The following is a 19,683-nucleotide window of genomic DNA, read 5'->3' on the forward strand; positions in this document are numbered from 1 at the left end:
AGTTCCAACAATGGCTGAAGCGAAGTGAGAAATGGATTGAATAATAATGAGAATAATATGGCAGTGAGGGTGATGATAGAGATAGAGCCATCGAGCATACGCTGTCCCCATGTTGCATGAGCTGAATCCAAGCATAGTACGACCAGATATTCAAGCCTTACATTTTGAACTTAAGCCGGTGATGTTCCAAATGCTTCAAGCGTGGGACAATTCGGTGGGCTTTCAACAGAAGATCCTCATCTCCATCTTAGACTCTTCATGGAAGTAAGTGACTCTTTCAAGATACCGGAGCAACTGAAGAGGCTTTGAGATTGAAGCTATTCCCTTATTCATTGCGGGATAGAGCAAGAGCGTGGTTGAACTCCTTACCTCCCCAATCAGTAGCTACATGGAATGACTTGGTAGAGAAGTTCTTGATGAAGTACTTCCCTCCAACAAAGAATGCCAAGCTCAGAAATGACATAACTGGTTTTCAACAGTTGGATAGTGAGTCTTTATATGAGGCATGGGAGAGGTTTAAGGAGCTCTTGCGTAAATGTCCTCATCATGGCATTCCTCATTGGATTCAGATGGAGACTTTCTACAATGGTTTAAGTGGACAAACTCGATCCATAGTTGATGCATCAGCCAATGGGGCTATATTGGCAAAGTCTTACAATGAGGCTTATGAAATTTTGGAAAGGATGGCCAACAACAACTACCAATGGCCAAGTTGAAAGAGCTGCTTGCAAGTAAGAGGGTGGCTGGAATTTATGAGTTGGATGCAGTGACAGCCTTAACTGCACAAGTTTCATCTCTCACTAGTGTGTTAAAATCTGTAAACTTGGCTACAACTGTACAACCACAACAAAATCTAGCAGTCTCTTGTACATATTGTGGTGGGGAGCATGTCTTTGATAGTTGTCCATCTAACCCAGAATCAGCCTACTATGTTGGTAATTTCAGCAAAGCTAATAACCCATATTCCAACACTTATAATCCTGGTTGGAGGCAGACACCTAACTTCTCTTGGAATGGTCAAGGACAGAATGTAGGCCCATCATCTACCCCAACTAGACCTTATCAACTTCCAAGTGCTCAACAGCAAGTGAAGATTCAGCCTATAGAACCTTCTTCATCAATTGAGCTCCTATTGAAAGAATACATGGCAAAGAATGATGCAATTATTCAGAGCCAAGCAGCTTCATTGAGAAATTTGGAGAATCAAGTTGGGCAGCTAGCTAATGCTTTAAGCAACAGACCTCAAGGATCACTGCCAAGTGATACTGAAAATCCTAGGCGGGAAGGCAAAGAGCATTGCAAGGTTATTTCATTACGGAGTGGGAAATATATAGAGCCACCTCATGTTAAGTCCAATCAACCGAAGGAAACTAATCTGTCCAAGAAGAAAGGGAAAAGGAAGATCCAGGTGGCTGTTCAAAAAGACCAATCTGATTTTGAACACCAAAGTGTTGAACCACCAGCTACAGCTCCATTGCAACAGGGTTCTCCAGAAAAAGTGCCTTATAAACCACCCCCCTTTCCTCAAAGATTTCAAAGGCAGCAACAAAACCATCAGTTCAAGAAATTCTTGGATGTTTTGAAGGAGCTCCACATCAATATACCATTGGTAGAAGCACTTGAACAAATGCCAAATTATGTGAAATTCATGAAAGACATCCTTTCTAAAAAAAAAGATTTGGAGAGTTTGAAACAGTAGCCATGACACAAGAGAGTAGTGCCTTCTGCTTTGAACAAGCTTCCTCAAAAATTAAAGGATCCTGGGAGTTTCACCATTCCTTGTGCTATTGGAGAAAATTATATTGGGAGAGCCCTTTGTGACCTTGGAGCTAGCATTAACCTTATGCCAATGTCAATCTTCAAGAAGCTTGGTGTGGGAGAAGCAAGGCCAACTACAGTAACACTTCAGCTGGCTGATAGATCCTTAGCTCATCCTGAAGGAAAAATTGAAGATGTCTTGGTAAGAGTTGATAAGTTCATCTTCCTTGCTGATTTCATTGTTCTTGATTTTGAAGCTGATAGAGATGTGCCCATCATTCTTGGAAGACCCTTCTTGGCCACTGGAAAGACTTTGATTGATGTGCATAAAGGAGAATTAACTATAAGGGTAAATGGAGAGCAAGTCACTTTCAATGTTCTCCAGGCAATGAAATCTCCAGATGAGATAGAGCAATGCTCAATGGTAGATATCATAGAGGAGCTGGTTTTAGAAGAAGTTGAGACAAAGGGTAGTAAAGATCCATTAGAGCTTTCATTAACATCTGAAATTTCACAAGTGGGTGATGAAGCGGTAGCTACATTAAATGGTTAGATGCAAGACCAGGTGAGACATTAAGAAAGAATGGATTTGATCCTCTTGTATTATCTGAGCATGCAACTCAATCTCCTAAGCCATCAATTGATGAGCCTCCTGTGTTAGAATTGAAGCCTCTTCCGGGACACCTTAGGTATGCCTATTTGGGTGAAGGAAAGACACTTCCAGTTATCATTTCAGCGGTGCTAACAGAGAGCAAGAAGATATGTTAATTAAAGTGCTTTGAAGAAATACAGCAAAGCATTAGGATGGACCATATCGGATATCAAGGGAATCAGCCCATCAATTTGCATGCACAAAATTCTGCTTTGGAAGACTCGCTGTAATAATTCTGTGGAGCATCAAAGGAGGCTGAATCCAATTATGAAGGAAGTGGTCAAAAAGGAAATCATTAAATGGTTAGATCTTTGTGGGTGGTGTATCCAATTTCAGATGGCAAGTGGGTGAGTCCAGTACAATGTGTCCCCAAGAAAGGAGGAATGACAGTTGTGGAGAATGATAATAAGGAGTTGATACCTACAAGAATAGTGAGTGGGTGGAGAATATGTATGGACTATAGGAAGCTTAACAAGGCTACAAGGAAAGATCATTTCCCTCTACCCTTCATTGATCAAATGCTTGATAGATTGGCTAGAAAAGAGTATTATTGCTTCTTAGATGGATACTCAGGGTACAATCAAATAGCCATTGCTCCTGAAGATCAACATAAGACCACTTTCACTTGCCCATATGGTACCTTTGCCTTTAGAAGAATGCCTTTTGGTCTTTGTAATGCCCCACCACTTTCCAAAGATGTATGATGGCCATTTTCAACGATATGGTGGAACAATTTGTAGAGGTGTTTATGGATGATTTTTCGGTTTTTGGAGAAACTTATGATGAATGTCTCACTCACTTGGCAAAAGTTCTACAGAGATGTGAAGAAACCAATTTAGTCCTCAACTGGGAAAAATGCCATTTTATGGTTAGAGAAGGGATTGTTCTTGGACACAAGGATTCCAAACAGGGTCTAGAAGTGGATAAAGCCAAGGTTGCCATTATAGAAAAATTACCACCACCATCAAGTGTGAAAGGGATTAGAAGCTTTCTTGGACATGCTGGGTTTTATAGAAGGTTCATAAAAGATTTTTCACAAATATCTAAACCATTGTGTAGCTTTGCTTGAAAAAGAAAGTCGGTTCAGCTTTAGTGAAGCATGTATGACAGCATTTTTAGAGTTGAAGAAGCAGCTGATCTCTACACCCATCATTGTGGCACCGGATTAGTCTATTCCCTTTGAGGTCATGTGTGATGCTAGTGATTGGGCTGTAGGAGCAGTTTTGGGACAGCGTAAGAATAAGGTATTCCATTCAATCTATTATGCTAGTCGGACCCTATCAGGAGCACAACTGAATTACACTGTCACCGAAAAAGAGCTCTTGGCAGTTGTGTTTGCATTTGACAAATTTAGAGCTTATCTAGTGGGGGCAAAGGTCATTGTGTTCACAGATCATTCAGCCATCAAATATTTGATACACAAGAAGGATGCTAAACCAAGGCTGATTAGATGGATCTTATTGCTTCAAGAGTTCAATTTGGAGATAAAAGATAGGAAGGGGACTGAGAATCAAGTGGCTGACCATCTGTCTAGGTTGGAAAATCCAAACCAAGCAGCTGAATTTGAAATTAAAGAAGTCTTCCCTGATGAACAACTCTTTTTTGTTTCCCTCTCAACACCTTGGTATGCTTGATTTTGCTAATTATTTAGCCGGTGGACTTCTACCCCCTATGATGCCCACTCAACAAAGGAAGAAATTTTTACATGAGGTTAAAAGGTATTTCTAGGATGAACCATTCTTATTCAAGCTATGTGCAAATCAAATATTGAGGCGTTGTATCCCTGAGGTAGAAGTAGAGGATGTGTTGAGGCAATGTCATGACTCCCCATATGGTGGACATTATCAAGGAGATAGGACAGCAGCAAAGGTCTTGCAATCGGGGTTTTATTGGCCAAGTATGTTCAAGGATGCCTATCAATTCATTCAAAAATGTGATAGATGTCAAAGAGTGGGAAACATCTCAAAAAGGAATGAAATGCCCTTAACCAATATCTTGGAAGTAGAATTGTTTGATGTTTGGGGAATTGATTTCATGGGGCCTTTTATTCCTTCATATGGCAATCTTTACATTTTAGTAGCAGTGGACTATGTATCCAAGTGGGTGGAGGCTGCTGCTTGTTCAACTAATGATGCAAAGGTGGTTATTGACTTCATGAGAAAGAATATCTTCACTAGATTTGGTACTCCAAGAGCCATAATCAGTGATGAAGGTTCACATTTTTGCAACAAATATCTTGGAGCTCTATTGTCTAAATATGGAGTTCGTCACAAAGTTGCCTCAAGCTATCACCCCCAAACAAATGGACAAGCTGAAGTTTCTAATAGACAAATCAAGTTGATTTTGGAGAAAACAGTATGCCCAACAAGGAAGGATTGGTCCATAAGGTTAGATGACTCCCTTTGGGCCTACCGGACTGCCTACAAAACACCTTTTGGAATGTCACCATATCAACTTGTGTTTGGAAAGGCTTGCCATCTACCATTGGAACTAGAGCATAAGGCATCTTTGGGCAATTAAGAAATTCAATTTTGACTCTACTTTGGCTGGTGAGAAGAGAATGCTACAACTCCATCAACTTGATGAATTCAGGCTCCAAGCATATGAAAATGCCAAACTCTACAAGGAGAAAGTGAAGAAATGGCATGACAAGAAAATCTTGCAGAGGGTATTTGAACCAGGTCAGCAAGTTCTGCTGTTCAACTCCAGACTCAAATTATTTCCAGGAAAGCTGAAATCAAGATGGTCGGGTCCTTTTACAATAATGACAGTATTTCCACATGGAGCAGTGGAGTTGCAAGAGGGCATCTCTAACAGGAAATTTCTAGTCAATGGGCAGAGAATCAAGCATTATTGGGGAGCACCATTGGAGCGGGACAAATCTTCAATTAACCTTCAAGAGGCTTAAAAAGAAGGGAGGTCACTTAGATTTCATTATTTTTAGTTTAATTGTGTGCTATTAGTTCATTATTGTTAAAAAATAATAATAATAATAAAAAAATAAAAAAATAAAAAAAAAATAAAAAAAATGAATGATAGATAATTTGCTAACATGTATATTTTGATGTGCAGGGAGTGTGGGGAACAAAAAGAAAGTGATTGGGTGTTTTTCCAAATTTATCATTAAATCCAACTGCTGAACAGAGCATGTTTCAATATCCAGCAAATTTCACTATCTTTGTAGTAGCGATGTGGCCACAATGCTACTACAAAGTTTTGACCCTCAGCTACGGGTCTTGCATGTTCTGTTAACACATTCTATTCTCTGTTGAAACTTACATTCTGTGTTCGTTGCTATAGCAAAGCTGCAGCAAAGCTACAACAACGATTAAACCACTCACCCGACCCGGTTTCATCTCAAACCCAACCAACCCATCAAAAATACACTTCTAACTTCTATCAGACCCTGCTGAACCCATACTGATTCGAACCAATTTCATATTTTTTTAAACCCTTCTAAACCAATACCAACCCAAACCCATAAAACCTCTCATTTCAAATCCAAATCAACGAAACACTCAGCTCACTTCGTCGACTCTCAAGGCACCATCGTCTCCTCCACTGCAACTCATCCTCATCTTCTCTTCCATTTTCTGTTTTTCAAAGACTTTCACACCTCCATTTACCTACATTCACCCACCACAGCAATCTTCTTCTTCACCGATAGCCCATCTTTCAAAAAAAAAAAAAAAAAAAAAAAAAAAAACCCTAACTTTTTCCCCCATTCCATTCTCGAATCACTTCTCAGAGGCCTACCGATGTCGTACTGGGTTTCGGGCATGTTTTTGTGGTATTTCGACCTTTCATCTTCCCTACACCACATCAGCTAAGTGTTCTCCCCATTTCTTTTCTTTCATTCTATATTTTTGAACTTTCGATTTCTTTGTGTTTTTGTTGAATGTTCAATTTGTGGTATGTGGGTTATGTGTTTGTTCTTATGTTGTCTTAGTGTATGTTTTCGTTAGGGTATATACAACTTTTCTTATTTGTTTAGGTGTTATTTTGGAGCTACAATCACTTGCACACACCAATACAGCATTTCTGGGTCATTGTTACCCTATGCTCATATCCTCTGTTTTTATGCTTGCTATTTGCACCTAAAACAACATAGAATTTGTTTGTTTGTTTGTTTTTGTTTGCTTAGTTATAGTTCATTGTTTGTTAATTGTTTGTTCTTGTTTTCTACTTTTATGGTGTCTCTGTTTTTGTTAGATAAGGTATGTTTTAGTGTTTGTTTGATTAGTTTTTTTTTATTTTTTTTATTTTCTACAATTTGTTTGATTAGTTGTTGCAGTGTTTTTGTTAGCTAAGGTCTGTTTTAGTGTTTGTTTGACTTCAATAGTGGTTGTTAGGGGCCAACCCTGTGCACTCCATTCGAAATGGCCCCTAAGAAGAAGAGCAAAACAGACCCTAGTTCTAGTGCTTCAATGAGTCCCTCTTATTTTGCCTCTCCCTTAGCTGAGAACCGCTTCACATCCATCTCCACCAAGAACTTTCTTCCGGAGAAGGGGTTCAAATTAAAACCCAATGAAGCCCAAGCCTTTCCATTCATCCCATCCATTATAGCTAGGCATCATTGGGAACAATTTTGCACCCATCCTGGTGCCTACATCCCTTCCATAGTCTACGAATTTTATGCCAATCTCACTGCCCCATCTCAGGATCAAGTCTATGTTAGGGGGATGCACATACCTATAGATGGACCATCCATTAATGCCTATTATGCATTGGCCAATGTGGAGGATGAGCACAATGCCTATCTTGCTTCAGCAGATCCAACTGCCATGCATAACATTATCCAGATTTTATGTTCTCATGGCACGGAGTGGTCCTCCTCCACCCAAGGTGCATTAACTATTGCCCGCCACACCTTGCAACCGGCAGCCAAAATTTGGTACCATTTTTTACAGACCCACTTGATGCCCTCCACGCATAGTCAGACTGTTTCAGTGGATAGAGCTTTGCTCCTCCACTCTATTTTGGAAGGGCGTCGGGTTAATGTGGGTCATCGCATTCATGAGGCCATTTGTGCTTGTCTTTGCTAGGCGGGGTGGTAGTTTAGCTTTTCCCTGTTTAATTACTGCTTTATGTTTGGCTAACCATGTTGATGTGCAGGCTTCTGATGTCCATACACTCAACAAAGGTGCCATCACACACTTCAGTATCACTCGCATGCTTACACCTAGTGCAGCTCCCCCTTCCAGTGCACCACCTCCTGCTGCAGCATCAGCCATTCCTCCCACTTCTTCTACCTCTGGTGCTCCATCCTCTAGTTACACTCAATTGGAACAGCGCCTCAGTCAAGTAGAAGCCACCCAATTTCAAATGATGTTGGAACATCAAATCACTCGTGACCTCTTCCTTGGTTATATGCGTTATGTGGCTGCCCGTGATCGCGCCCTTGAGTCTAACTTAAGGATGAATAGCAACCGGTTCCAATCTTTTCCAGCTTTTCCCAACTACCTCTTCGCTAATCCTTGGGGCCAAGATGGGAACTACATTCCTAATATAGATGAGGAGGATGAAGCTGAAGCTGCTGCAGCTGCTGCTGATGATGAGTTCCATTCATTAGATGATGATGATGAGGCCTAGCTTGTTCAGGGAAGTTCCGTTCTCTCTCTTCTTTTATTGTGTTTTCTTTTTATTACCTTACTTTTTTTTTCCTTTCTTTCGCTGTGAGGACACTGCTCATCTTTAGTTTGGGGGTAAAGTTCTTTAATTGCATATGTTATCTTCATGATATGGATGTCCCCAGTTAACAGTTAATTTTCTTCAGTTTTTTTTTAAAGTTGCTGTCCAGTTTTAGAGTAGCTGTTTTGGGTAGATGTTTTGTGTAGTTAATCTGGCTTTTCATGAAATTTGGATGATTGTTAAGTAATGTGAATGTCAGTGCCTCTTACTCTGGTTTTGTTGGAAATCTTAGCACAATTTTGCTATAATGATCTGATGTCTGCATTTACTCATGTTTGTGATGCCATACTATTGATGCACCAAGTGATGTTTCAAGCTCTAGAGAACCTGGGGAAAGCTGGATCAATGTGAGAGTTTTTAGGATTTTAGAATTGATTAAATGAGAACCTCAAGACTTACACATTAGAGATCCCCATTTGGTTGTTTCCAAGAACTTTGTGCATTGTGAATATTGATTGATGTTTGACCCCTTCCCTTCCCTAAAAGAATAATGCTCCGCTGATTTGGGTTGCCTAGTAACCAGGAATATGCATGTAACCCATGTGTATTTTTGACGTCAACAGTGGCCCGAAATATGAGCACCAAAAAAAAAAAAAAAAAAAAAAAAAAAAAAAGAATAATGTTCCGCTGTTTTGGGCAACCTAGTAACCAGGAATATGCATGTAACCCATGTGTATTTTTGACGTCAACAGTGGCCCGAAATATGAGCATGCAAGGCACTCTTGTTTGTGATCTTGTTGAGTAACCGGGTATCTTCATCACAAATGAGCGATATTCGCGTAAAAAGGCAAGATGACAAAAAAAAAAAAAAAAAAAAAAAAAAAAAAAAGTTCATAAATAATAAGTTTGGGGGTCAAATGCTCAAAAGAGTATGAAACAAGTTCTTGGGGTTGTAAAAAGATATGGATTCCTAATTAGTGGAGAGGTAATCATTTGGTCAACATATTAGATCAATGAACTAAACTTGATGACCATGATTCAGCTATACTAGGGTGATCTGGGGCAAGATCCTTAACTTTCACACACACACTTGAGAGCATCCTGATGAGTAAAGTATGACATCTAAGTGTTATTGGCCAGATGTGTTGGATTTGAAAATTTAGAAAAAGATTGAGAGGCAACTTCTGTCTAACACTCATCCTATTGCATGCTTAAGCCGAGTTATTTGCTTTTCTTTTCTTTTGATTTCCTCATGCTTTCATTAGTAGTTAGTTGTTGTTTTCATTTGTCTTTATTGCTCGAGGTCAAGCAATGTCTTAAGTTTGGGGGTGTGATAACTCTATGAAATAGAGTTAAGATTTATAACTTTTATACTTGAGATGGCTTGATTTAGGAGTATTTTGTCTTTGTTTTAGTGATAGTATTCATTAGGTGTTGTTTTATTTAGTCTCAACATGTTGCATTTTGTTTAGTTCATTTTTGTCACATTGCATGAATTTCCCTTCTTTTTATGGATGAATTTGACTGTTTCTCTTTCTCTTGAACATGTAGGTGAAGATTCATAAAGAACATGTCCTCTAACTTTGTTGTAGAGTTGTTGCTGCATTGCTACAACAACGGAGCAGAATATTCTCAGATCCAATTCAAATGGAATTGACCAAAAAGGGCTAACTTAAGTGGACTAAATTCTTGTAAATACATGATGGTTTTCAGCCCTTGATCTCAGGAGGAAGGTTCTAATCCTATGGCCAGAATCTAACCTAATGATTGAAGACATTTATGGAAGAAAGAGAAGAGAGGCAAGGAGGACAAGAGGGGAGATTCGACCAAGGTGTGGATGATAGACTTGGCTGAGAGGAAGGAGGTAGAGAACGAATGCTGGAGCTCTTGTGGAAGCAAGGAGCTGCTGGAGTTGCTGATTTGCTGAAGAAGAAAGTTGGAGCTCATGTGGAAGCATTGAAGCCTTAGTTTATTCTTGTTTATATAACTCTATCTTCTTATTTTCTAGTCTCATGTCAACTATACTTGGTTTTATGCATTCGAATTCTGTTATGGGCTAAATCTTAGCTGTGTTGGGATGATAGTAGTACCTAAACCTGAATTTTGATATGTAATTAATCATGTGTTCTTTAGTTTTATTGCAATCCACTTTATTGTTAATGAATTCAGCATGTTATATTGACTAATTTCAGTTCTTGAATGATCTTTCTTGAATGAATGTTATGATTTCATTAATTGAAAAATTAATGAAGTCTAGGTGTTTGTTGAATTGTGTGAGTTAGCATCATCTTTAATTAGGTTGTGTTAATTAGTAGGTTGGGTAGGAATACCCAATTACCTCACATTACCATTGATTGGATTGGGTTTAAATTGCATTCTTAATTCAATTCTTCATAGGAATATGCTGATGTTGATTTAGGATGCTAGCTTATGTGTATTGGAAAATACCATATTGCCATTCATTCCAAGTTCTTGATTTATCTTGGGGTTGTAGTATTGCTTTAGTATTTGTGTTTTAAAATTCAGGGGAAGGGAAACTTGATTCCTAACACACTTGTCACTCATTAAGTTTCTTCCATTACTCAAATCTACATTTTAGTTCCTTAGTTTTCTTTACCTGTCATTTGGTTAATTAGTTAGACAAATACCAATCAACCTTGTTAATTTCATTTAAATCAATTTTACTTTTACATTGAAAGTTAAGGATATAATTCTCCGTGGGATCGATTTTGTACTTATCATTTATTACTTGATTGCGATACGTATACTTGCGTAATATCTTGAGATACAAGCAACAAGTTTTTGGCTATCTAGCATACTCAGGAATGTGATCCATAGTCCAAGGATCAAGCATCAAGGGACCATGCCTCCCACATACGTGATAACACAATCATGAACAATAATAATCAAGGCAAAAGCAATAAGTAATAGATATCATGAATAAGATAAGATCAACTAATCAGAGTGCGGAAATAAATAATACCAAGTGTATAAGTGTAATCATGAGAATGAGAAAATGAGTAAAAGTCACTCTCTTAAGGCAGCGGAAAAGTAGTAAAATCAAGTTAAGTTACAATCCCATGTTTAAAGAGTAACTTAAATAAAGTTAATTACATATCCCAAATGTTTAACAATAATCCAAGGAAATGAGGCACTAAGCAAGGGTTTCTTCTATCCTAATGATTGTCTCCTCATAGGTGTGGACGAAGAAAGCCCAGCACGGCCGCTCCCTCACCAAACTGGGGCTAACCCTGGTACGTAGAGTAATCCTCTTCGGCACCATAACTCTGATCATCACCGTAGCTACCATCCGAAGGGTAGTATGAGGAATCAAAGTCTGTCTCGTAGAGTGTGCCATCAGAGTCTTCAATACCTGCGGGAAAATCTAACAACATTTGCACAAAAGGAATGAGTTCAAAAGAACAAAGCAAGGCAGTTATTTCATAATTTAAAATCATATAAGTACAAATCATAACATAATGCAATGTGATATGAAACATATGATGCGAGTATGATTCTAACTCTATGAATGCTAGTCTCTATGGTAGACATGCTTTAAGCCATAGTACCATACTTCTTTAGGTAAGTCTCAATCACTCAATACCGGGGGGAATTGGGTCATGCATCCCTCTCAGACAAATCCATGTTTGGGGTTTCAGTCACCGCTCTCTCACATCACCATTTGGTCTAAGTATTGGTGCATGTCAAGGTAAAGCCTAGCCCAATGCAAGTCATCTACTCAGTCGTATCAAGTCAGATCCGGATACTTCCACTCCTCCCATCCCGGGATCCTTTCCGGTATCCTTCACACTAGAGTCACGGATATTACCCACCGGACTCATCAACCCTATTGGTCATCCACAAATAGTAGACGGGAAGCTCTTACGTCCTCTCACGGATATGACCCACCGATCTTTGAGCACCCGTGAGCCCAAGTCTAACCATTTGCAACCCTACCAATAAATGGCCCCTTTCGGGTATCCGTAGCATGGTTTATGTCCTCCCCCGGGTTGGTTACCGGTCTTGAGCCCCCATCAAACCATACACTACCACGGGTCATTCGGTCTCAATACCCTTCCGATTCGGGTCTGACACAGCAAGGACAATCCTAGCCACACAACTAGACAATCCTATGTATGTCATCCAATAACCCGGGAAAGTGTTGATAGGCACCTTCGGAGAACATCCCATACTATTCCCTCCGATGCCCAAGGACAGAAGCGACAATAGGACACTCCCCAATCCCAAGTTATACCTAGGCAATCACATATTCAAGTCCATCATATCTTATACATTTGATACATTTTCATGATAAAAGTTAAGTCATAATATCGAAATGATCCATCATGAATACAAGTAACAAGAATAATAAATCATTATGACAAGAGAGTATGAAATCACATTACTGCAGTTCTAAAACATGTATAGCAGTCCTATAGTATTCAAAAGCAATTAAGAGTCTAAGTTCACTAAGTATAAGCACCAAAACATAAGTTGATAGCCTATGTGTTTATGGAAGTAACCATCCTTACCTTAGGTTGAGTTGATGATGAATCAAGAATTACCAAGGAATGATCCAAAGGTAGTATTAAGACCCTAAACAAACATAAATAAGAGGTTAGAGAAGAAATCATGAAGATCGGATGTCGAACGGGTCAAAACTGGCTGAGGTTGCTATCAGCAACAAGTTTGGTTGATGGTCCTTGGTCGATGGCATCGACCAAAGAGGATCGACCAAAATGTCTTCGGGGCTGCATAATGGGTTTTGGGGATTTTGGTTCGAAATTGGTCTTCCGGGGTTCGGATCGATCCGGAACTTGGAGGGATGGTTAAGAACAGTATGAGGACACTACAAATCAAGGAATTAACATAATCTAATGGTCCAAATAGAAAGCCCCAAATTGAGCTATTAAGTTCAAAAGACAAGCATCATAGCATGTATTGAAATTGATTGCATTGACATTGAAAAGGCATGCATTAGCTAAGGGAACTTATAGGAATTTGATTAGGATCATATGCTAGTGATAAACATGTACATAGCACACTATATACCTCAGTTTTGTACAAGAAGGCATGATGTTAAGAAGAAAATCAAAGAATGTATATGCAAGGCTTGAAATGAGGGCATAGCATCAATAGACAAGTGAGAGGATCATAGGTTAAGCAAGAGTGGACACTTGGAGTGATGGTTGCAAGGTTGCAGCACCATCTCCAAGGTCTCAATAGAAAAAGAGGGATAGAAAATGATAGAAAAGAATAGAATAGAGAGTGGGAGTGATGAATCATACCTTGTAGTTGTTGATGGAGACAAGGAACAATGATTAACAATGATTTTTTGTGGGATCTTCCTCACAAATGCCTAGGAGGTGCTTTGGGAAGCTCTCCCCACGTTCTCAGGAGTGATAATGATTGGAATAGGGCTCAAAACACGAGGCTAGCATAAATAGAATAGGGAATATTCCAAAGAATCATTAACTTGTCTGTCTGGGAAACTTTGGTCGATGGCATCGACCAAAGAGGATCGACCAAACTGGAATTCAACAGAAAATCAGATTTTGTTCAGCAACTTCGGACAGGGACTTGGAGGGCTATATAGGGTCAAATTGAATGGGGTTTTCTTCTACAATTCAATCAAGAAGTCTAGTTTTGGGGAATACCTTCGGATTGTGCACAGGAGTCCATTAGGTACTTCAACTAAATCACTCTTCTCCGATGCGCAGATTTTCACTAAACACCGACAATGTACTCAAGTAAGGGGTATCATCTTCAATGTCCATGGACTCGGTCTCCGACTCATACTTATCAATCAAAAGGGTCCACAAGTCTCTTCTACCACTGCTTTGGGTCTTCGAACCTATAAACAACAACGGATCCAGGTTAGGGTCAGGGTTAGGATAGGGCTGGATTTTACAGCAGCTGTTCATGTCGACCGTTCCTTCTGGGTAGTACTCCAGTTATCCGTCCCCTGTCTCGCTCTCAAGAATCCCCTCGTAGATTTGGGTCATAATTTTGGCCTCCTGCCGGTTGCCTATCTCCTTGTGGGGAATGCCCTCGTGGCGGTGGTATGAGCGTCTCTACCTTTGTCACATCCACCTAGTCGGTACCCTACCAGGCATACCCGGGTATGTGATCCACAATCCTGAAGATCAAGTATCGAGCAACTATGCCTCCCACATACGCGATAACACAATCATGAACAATAATAATCAAGGTAAAAGCATATAATAAAAGAAGTCATGAATAAGATAAGAACAAATGATCAGAGTGTGGAATAAAGACGATACCAAATGTATAAATATAATTCAAAAGAGAGAGAGTGAGCGGAAGTCACTCCCTCAGTGGCAGCGGAAAAGTAGTCAATCAAAGTTAAGTTACAAAACCAACATTTAAGAGTATATCAATGAAAGTTAAGTTACAGATCCAAATTCCAAATAACCGCAATAAGGCCTAAGCTAAGGTCTCCTCGGTCTTATACAATGTGTCCTCATAGGTATACACGAAGGAAACTAAGCAGGGCCTCTCCCACACCAAAGTCGGGCTAATCCTGGTACGGAGGGTAATCACCCTCGACACCTTCACTGTAACTTTCATAATGGCCAAGACCTTCAGTGTAGTATGCGGGATCCTGGTCCGCCTCAAAGTATAATCCATCGGCTTCTTCGGTACCTGCAGAGAAGTCTAACAAAACAATTGCATAGAAAGGAATGAGTTCAAAAGAACTCAACAAGGTAGTTAATCCATAATACATAAGCCATATGATACAAATCATAACATGATGCAAGATGATATGAAACACATGATGCAAGTATGATTCTAACTCTATATATGCTAGTCTCTACGGTAGAGATGCTTTAAGTCATAACACCATACTTCTTTAGGTAAGTCTCAATCACTCAATCACCTGTTGGTAATGGGTCATGCATCCCTCGGGACAAATCCATGGCTGGGGTTTAAGTCACCGCTCTCTCACATCACCATTGATCTAAGTAGTGGCGCATGTCAAGGTGAAGCCTAGCCCAATGCAAGTCATCTACTTAGTCATATCATGTCAGATCCAGATACGTCCATTCCTCGCATCCCGGGATCCATTACGGTATCCTTCACACTAGAGTCATGGATATTACTCACCGGACTCACCAACCCTATTGGTCATCCACAAATAGTAGACGGGAAGCTCTCATGTCCTCTCACGGATATAACCCACCGGTCTCAAGCGCCCGTGAGCCCAAGTCTAGCTATTTGCAACCCTACCAATAAATAGCCCCTTTCGGGTATCCGTAGTATGATTTATGTCCTCTCACGGGATGGTTACCGGTCTTGAGCACCCATCAAACCATACTACTACCACAGGTCGTTCAATCTCAATGCCCTTTCAATTCGGGTCTGATACAATGGGGATGTCCTAGCCAACACATCTAGACAAGTCCTATGTATGTCATCCAATAAGGAAAGCATCGATGGGCATCTTCAGAGAACATCCCATACTATTCCCTCCGATGTCCAAGGACAGAAATGTCAAAAGGACATTCCCCAATCCCAAATCATACTTATCCAATCACATTCTCAGTTCATCATATCATACGTACATGATACATCATCATAGTGAAAGATACATCATAACATCACATGATCAAGTGTATAAGTAAATGACAAGAATGAATAGACATGATAAGCAAAGTAAATAAACATGGTGCTACTGTTATAAGGTAACTACAGTAGTCATATAACGTCTAAAAACAACTAATAAACTAAGCCAACTAAGTTGCCAACATTAGTGTAATAATCAAATAGTCTATGTCATATGGGAATAACCATCCTTACCTTAAGCCGCGATGATGATAATCCAAAGGTCACAAAAGAATGATTCAAATATGGTATTAAGACCCTAGACAAACATAAATTAAAGATTAGAAAAGAAATCGGAAAAATCGGAGGTCGAACGGATCAAATCGGCGAAGTACACAATTCAGCAGTCCGTTGGTTGACTGATTGATCGACTGACCCAGTCGACCAAGCAGTCAACCAAGGGAATAGTGCCTGAGGCCAAATAGTGATTTTTGGCTCAAAATCGATCTTTCGGGGCTCGGATCGATCCGAAACTTGGAGAGATTCATTGTAACAGTATAAGAACACTACTAATCAAGTAATTAACACAATCTAAAGGTCTAATTAGAAACCCCCAAATTGAAATCCTATGTTCTAAGTGCAAGAATCATAGCATGGATTGAAATCAAATGAATTTGCATTGGAAATGAATGAATTAGCTAGGGGAACTAATAGGAATTGGATTAGAATCATATGCTAGCAATAAACATAGACATAGCACACTCTATACCTCAATTTGGGACAAGAATACATGAAGTTAAGAAGAGAATCAAAGCAATGCATATGCAAGGATTGAAATGAGAGCATAGCATCAATGGAAATGGAATGAGATCAATGATTAGCTAAGAGTGAACACTTGGAGTGATGGTTGCAAGGTTGCAGCATCAACTCTAAGGTTGCAACAGCAAGAAAAGAAAAGAAAAGAGTAGAATAGAGAGTGAGAGTGATGAATCATACCTTGTAGGTGCTAATGGAGACAAGGAACAATGATTGGCAATGATTGGAAGGGAATAATCTTCACCACTACCAAGGAGGTGCTTTGGGAAGCTCTCCCCACGTTCTCAGCAAGGTAGAAATGTGAAATAGGGTTCAAAACACGAGAAACACTTTAATAGAGAGAGGAATATCCAAAAAGCATCTTTTTCTCGGATTTGTACAACCTTTGGTTGACTGGCTTGGTCGATTGGCCCAGTCGACCAATCAATCGACCAAGCATGTACAACAAGCTTGAATCAGGGAAATGAAAGGCTATACGGGTCCGAATTGAGTTGGGTTTTCTCCTACAAGTCAATAAACAAGTCTATAGTAGAGAAATACCTTTGAAACAAGATCAGAAGCGCATCAAACACTTCAACTAAGCTTCCCCTCTTCTAGGTGCAGTTTCTCACTGAACACTGACAGTGTATCCAAGTGAGGGGCTTCACTGTCAATATCCATGGGCTTCGAATCATACACCAAGTCTTCCACTATGAGGGCCCACAAGTCTCTTCTTCCACCACTCTGGGTCTTCGGACCTACACACATCAAGGGATCCGAGTCATGGTCAGGGTTAGGATAGGGCTGGGTTTCACAGCCTCTCTCGCATGCCTTCGGGCCTCCTGATGATCAGGAGCCTGGGGAGCCACCACTTGTCTGACCAGCGTACAAAGCATCTGGTTCATCTCCAAAAACTGGAGTTGCATTTGATCCAACTGCTGCTGGAGAGGATTTGGAGGGTTCAAGCGTTCATTACCGCCCAATCCGTCATCTTCATGTACTTCACGAGCACGACTTCCTTCAAGGATATCTTCTGGAGCGTTCCCTTCTGGAAGTCAAATGCCAGTTCTCGCTGTGCCGCCGCAGCTGCTGCTGTTGACTTGGTAACCATGACTTTCTGGAGTTTTTCCCACAGATGGCCCTAAATGATGCGTCCAAAATCTGCTCAGCCCTTAAATCACTGGAGAATGACTTGCAAAACAATCGTCAGATGTGGCCCGACCATGGGGGTCGGGAGTCCACCTCCGATGGCTAAGTCAGTTAATGAACTGATCACAAAGGCTTTGGCTAGTTGCAAAGCTAAAGTATGAATACGATTACTGGGAATACGATTCAATTACCTTCTCCGTACGTAGGTTTTGATTTATATAGAGTTTACCTTCTAATCCCGTCCATTGAATCGGTTCGAGCCTTCTTTTGGTGGCCGTCATATCTTAACGGTTAGACCCGTTAGTGGGGCGATGGATAACTTCCCTTGATCACACGATCTGGACACTAAGGGCATGGTGATTATCCAAGTTGGCACGATCGTTTGCTCCCGTAAATACTGATAACCGTCTCTTTGACGGGTTATCCATCCCGAGAATCTCGGACTTGTGCTTGCCTGTTGATCGTGTAAGGTTTCTTCCTTAGCACGCTATCTTCAAACCCGATTTGTACGAACCTGGGTCGGTCGGCTCATCCCTGACCGGGGTCAAAGGTTGAACCAAGAATAAACCCGGTTCAACGATATTTTTCCCGTATCAGCTGCAAAAGGGTTTTTCAGGTCAAATGCAAGGCAGATGGCTCCATTGATAGGTACAAAGCCCGCTTGGTGGCAAAAGGGTTCAATCAACAAGAGGGCTTGGACTACCATGAAACCTTTAGTCCTATATTAAACCTACCACTATTCGCTGGTCTTTGCCCTAGTAGTCTCTTGTTGTTGGCTTATCAGACAATTGGATATTTAGATTCTTCATGGTTTTTTAAATGAAACAGTCTATATGAAGCAATCTCTTGGCTTTGTTGATAGACATCACCTTGATTATGTATGCAAACTTTGGTGCTCTCTTTATGGTTTAAAGCAGGCCCCATAAGCTTGGTTTGATAGGTTTAGCTCTTATCTTCTTGAGTATGGTTTTGTTAGGTCCAAGACTAACACCTCATTGTTTGTCTTTCAAAGTCATCATGGCATTATTTTTATGTTGATGATATTATCCTTACTAATAGTTCTGACAGTCTCTTGGCCCATTTTCTCCGAGTTCTTGGCTCTGTTTTTGTATTAAAGGATTTGGTTCCTCTTCATTATTTTCGGGCATGTCTATTACTCAATATTCTACTGATCTACATTTGTCTGAAAGCTAGTATATTCAAGATCTTCTCAAGTGGGCAAATGTGACTGATTGCAAACCACTCTCTACACCAGTTTCCACTACTGACAAGTTAAGCAAGTTTACAGGGAAATTAGTGGTTGATCCCATGAGGTATAGTAGTAGCGTCGGTGCCCTTCAATATGCGACCATGACAGGTCCCATATTCAATTTGCGGTAAATAAAGGCTGTCAGTTTATGCACTCTCCTATGGTTGATCACTAGTCTGCAGTCAAACAGATTTTTCACTACTTAAAAGGAACCTCCTCACAAGGACTTCTTATACATTGTAACTCTCCACTTAGTTTATTTGCCTTTTTGGATGTTGACTAGGCAGGTTGCCATGATGATTGCAAATCTATTGGTGGTTATGCTATATTTTTTGGATGTAACCTTATCTCTTGGAGTTCAAATAAGCAAAACACTATGGCCTATTCCAACACATAGGTTGAATATCATGCTCTTGCTAATGCCCCTACCGAGCTTACTTGGTTACAATTTTTGTTACTTGAATTATCGGTATAATTGCCTTCCGCTCCAATTCGCTGGTGTGATAATGTGGGGGCCACCTATCTCACTATCAATCCTATCTTCCATGAGAACCAAACATGTCGAGATAGACTTTCATTTTGTTTGTGATAAGGTTGCCAAGGGGGATCTCCAAGTTCGCTTTCTCTCCACCAAAGACCAGCTTGCTAAAATCTTCATTAAGCCTCTCTTCCATCAAACGTTCAGCTTCTTGATGTCCAACCTCAAGGTCTCATCTTCGCCCGTGAGTTTGAGGGGGAGTGTTAAGGATAATTATAGTTTTTTGCAATCTAAGGGTAAAACAGGAAAACCACATCCACATGCAACCCTAGCCAAACTTAAGGTTGCCCTAGCCACCACTACTCCATGCGTGCAAGAATTCAAGAACTCCACTCATAACTCAAC

General features: G+C 40.2%; 1 non-coding gene across 1 annotated transcript; it reads right to left on the bottom strand.

Moving 5' to 3' along the window:
• Nucleotides 1-446: 446 nt before the first annotated feature.
• Nucleotides 447-553, bottom strand: LOC149022413 (small nucleolar RNA R71). The gene has a single exon (XR_016172572.1). It is a non-coding gene; the product is annotated as a small nucleolar RNA R71 (small nucleolar RNA).
• Between the last annotated feature and the right edge of the window lie 19,130 nt (nucleotides 554-19,683).

The sequence above is a fragment of the Hakea prostrata genome, chromosome 3 (genome assembly GCF_041222555.1).
Source record: "Hakea prostrata isolate BN-2017 chromosome 3, UWA_Hpros_2, whole genome shotgun sequence".
In the NCBI taxonomy this organism is placed as follows: Eukaryota; Viridiplantae; Streptophyta; class Magnoliopsida; order Proteales; family Proteaceae; genus Hakea; species Hakea prostrata.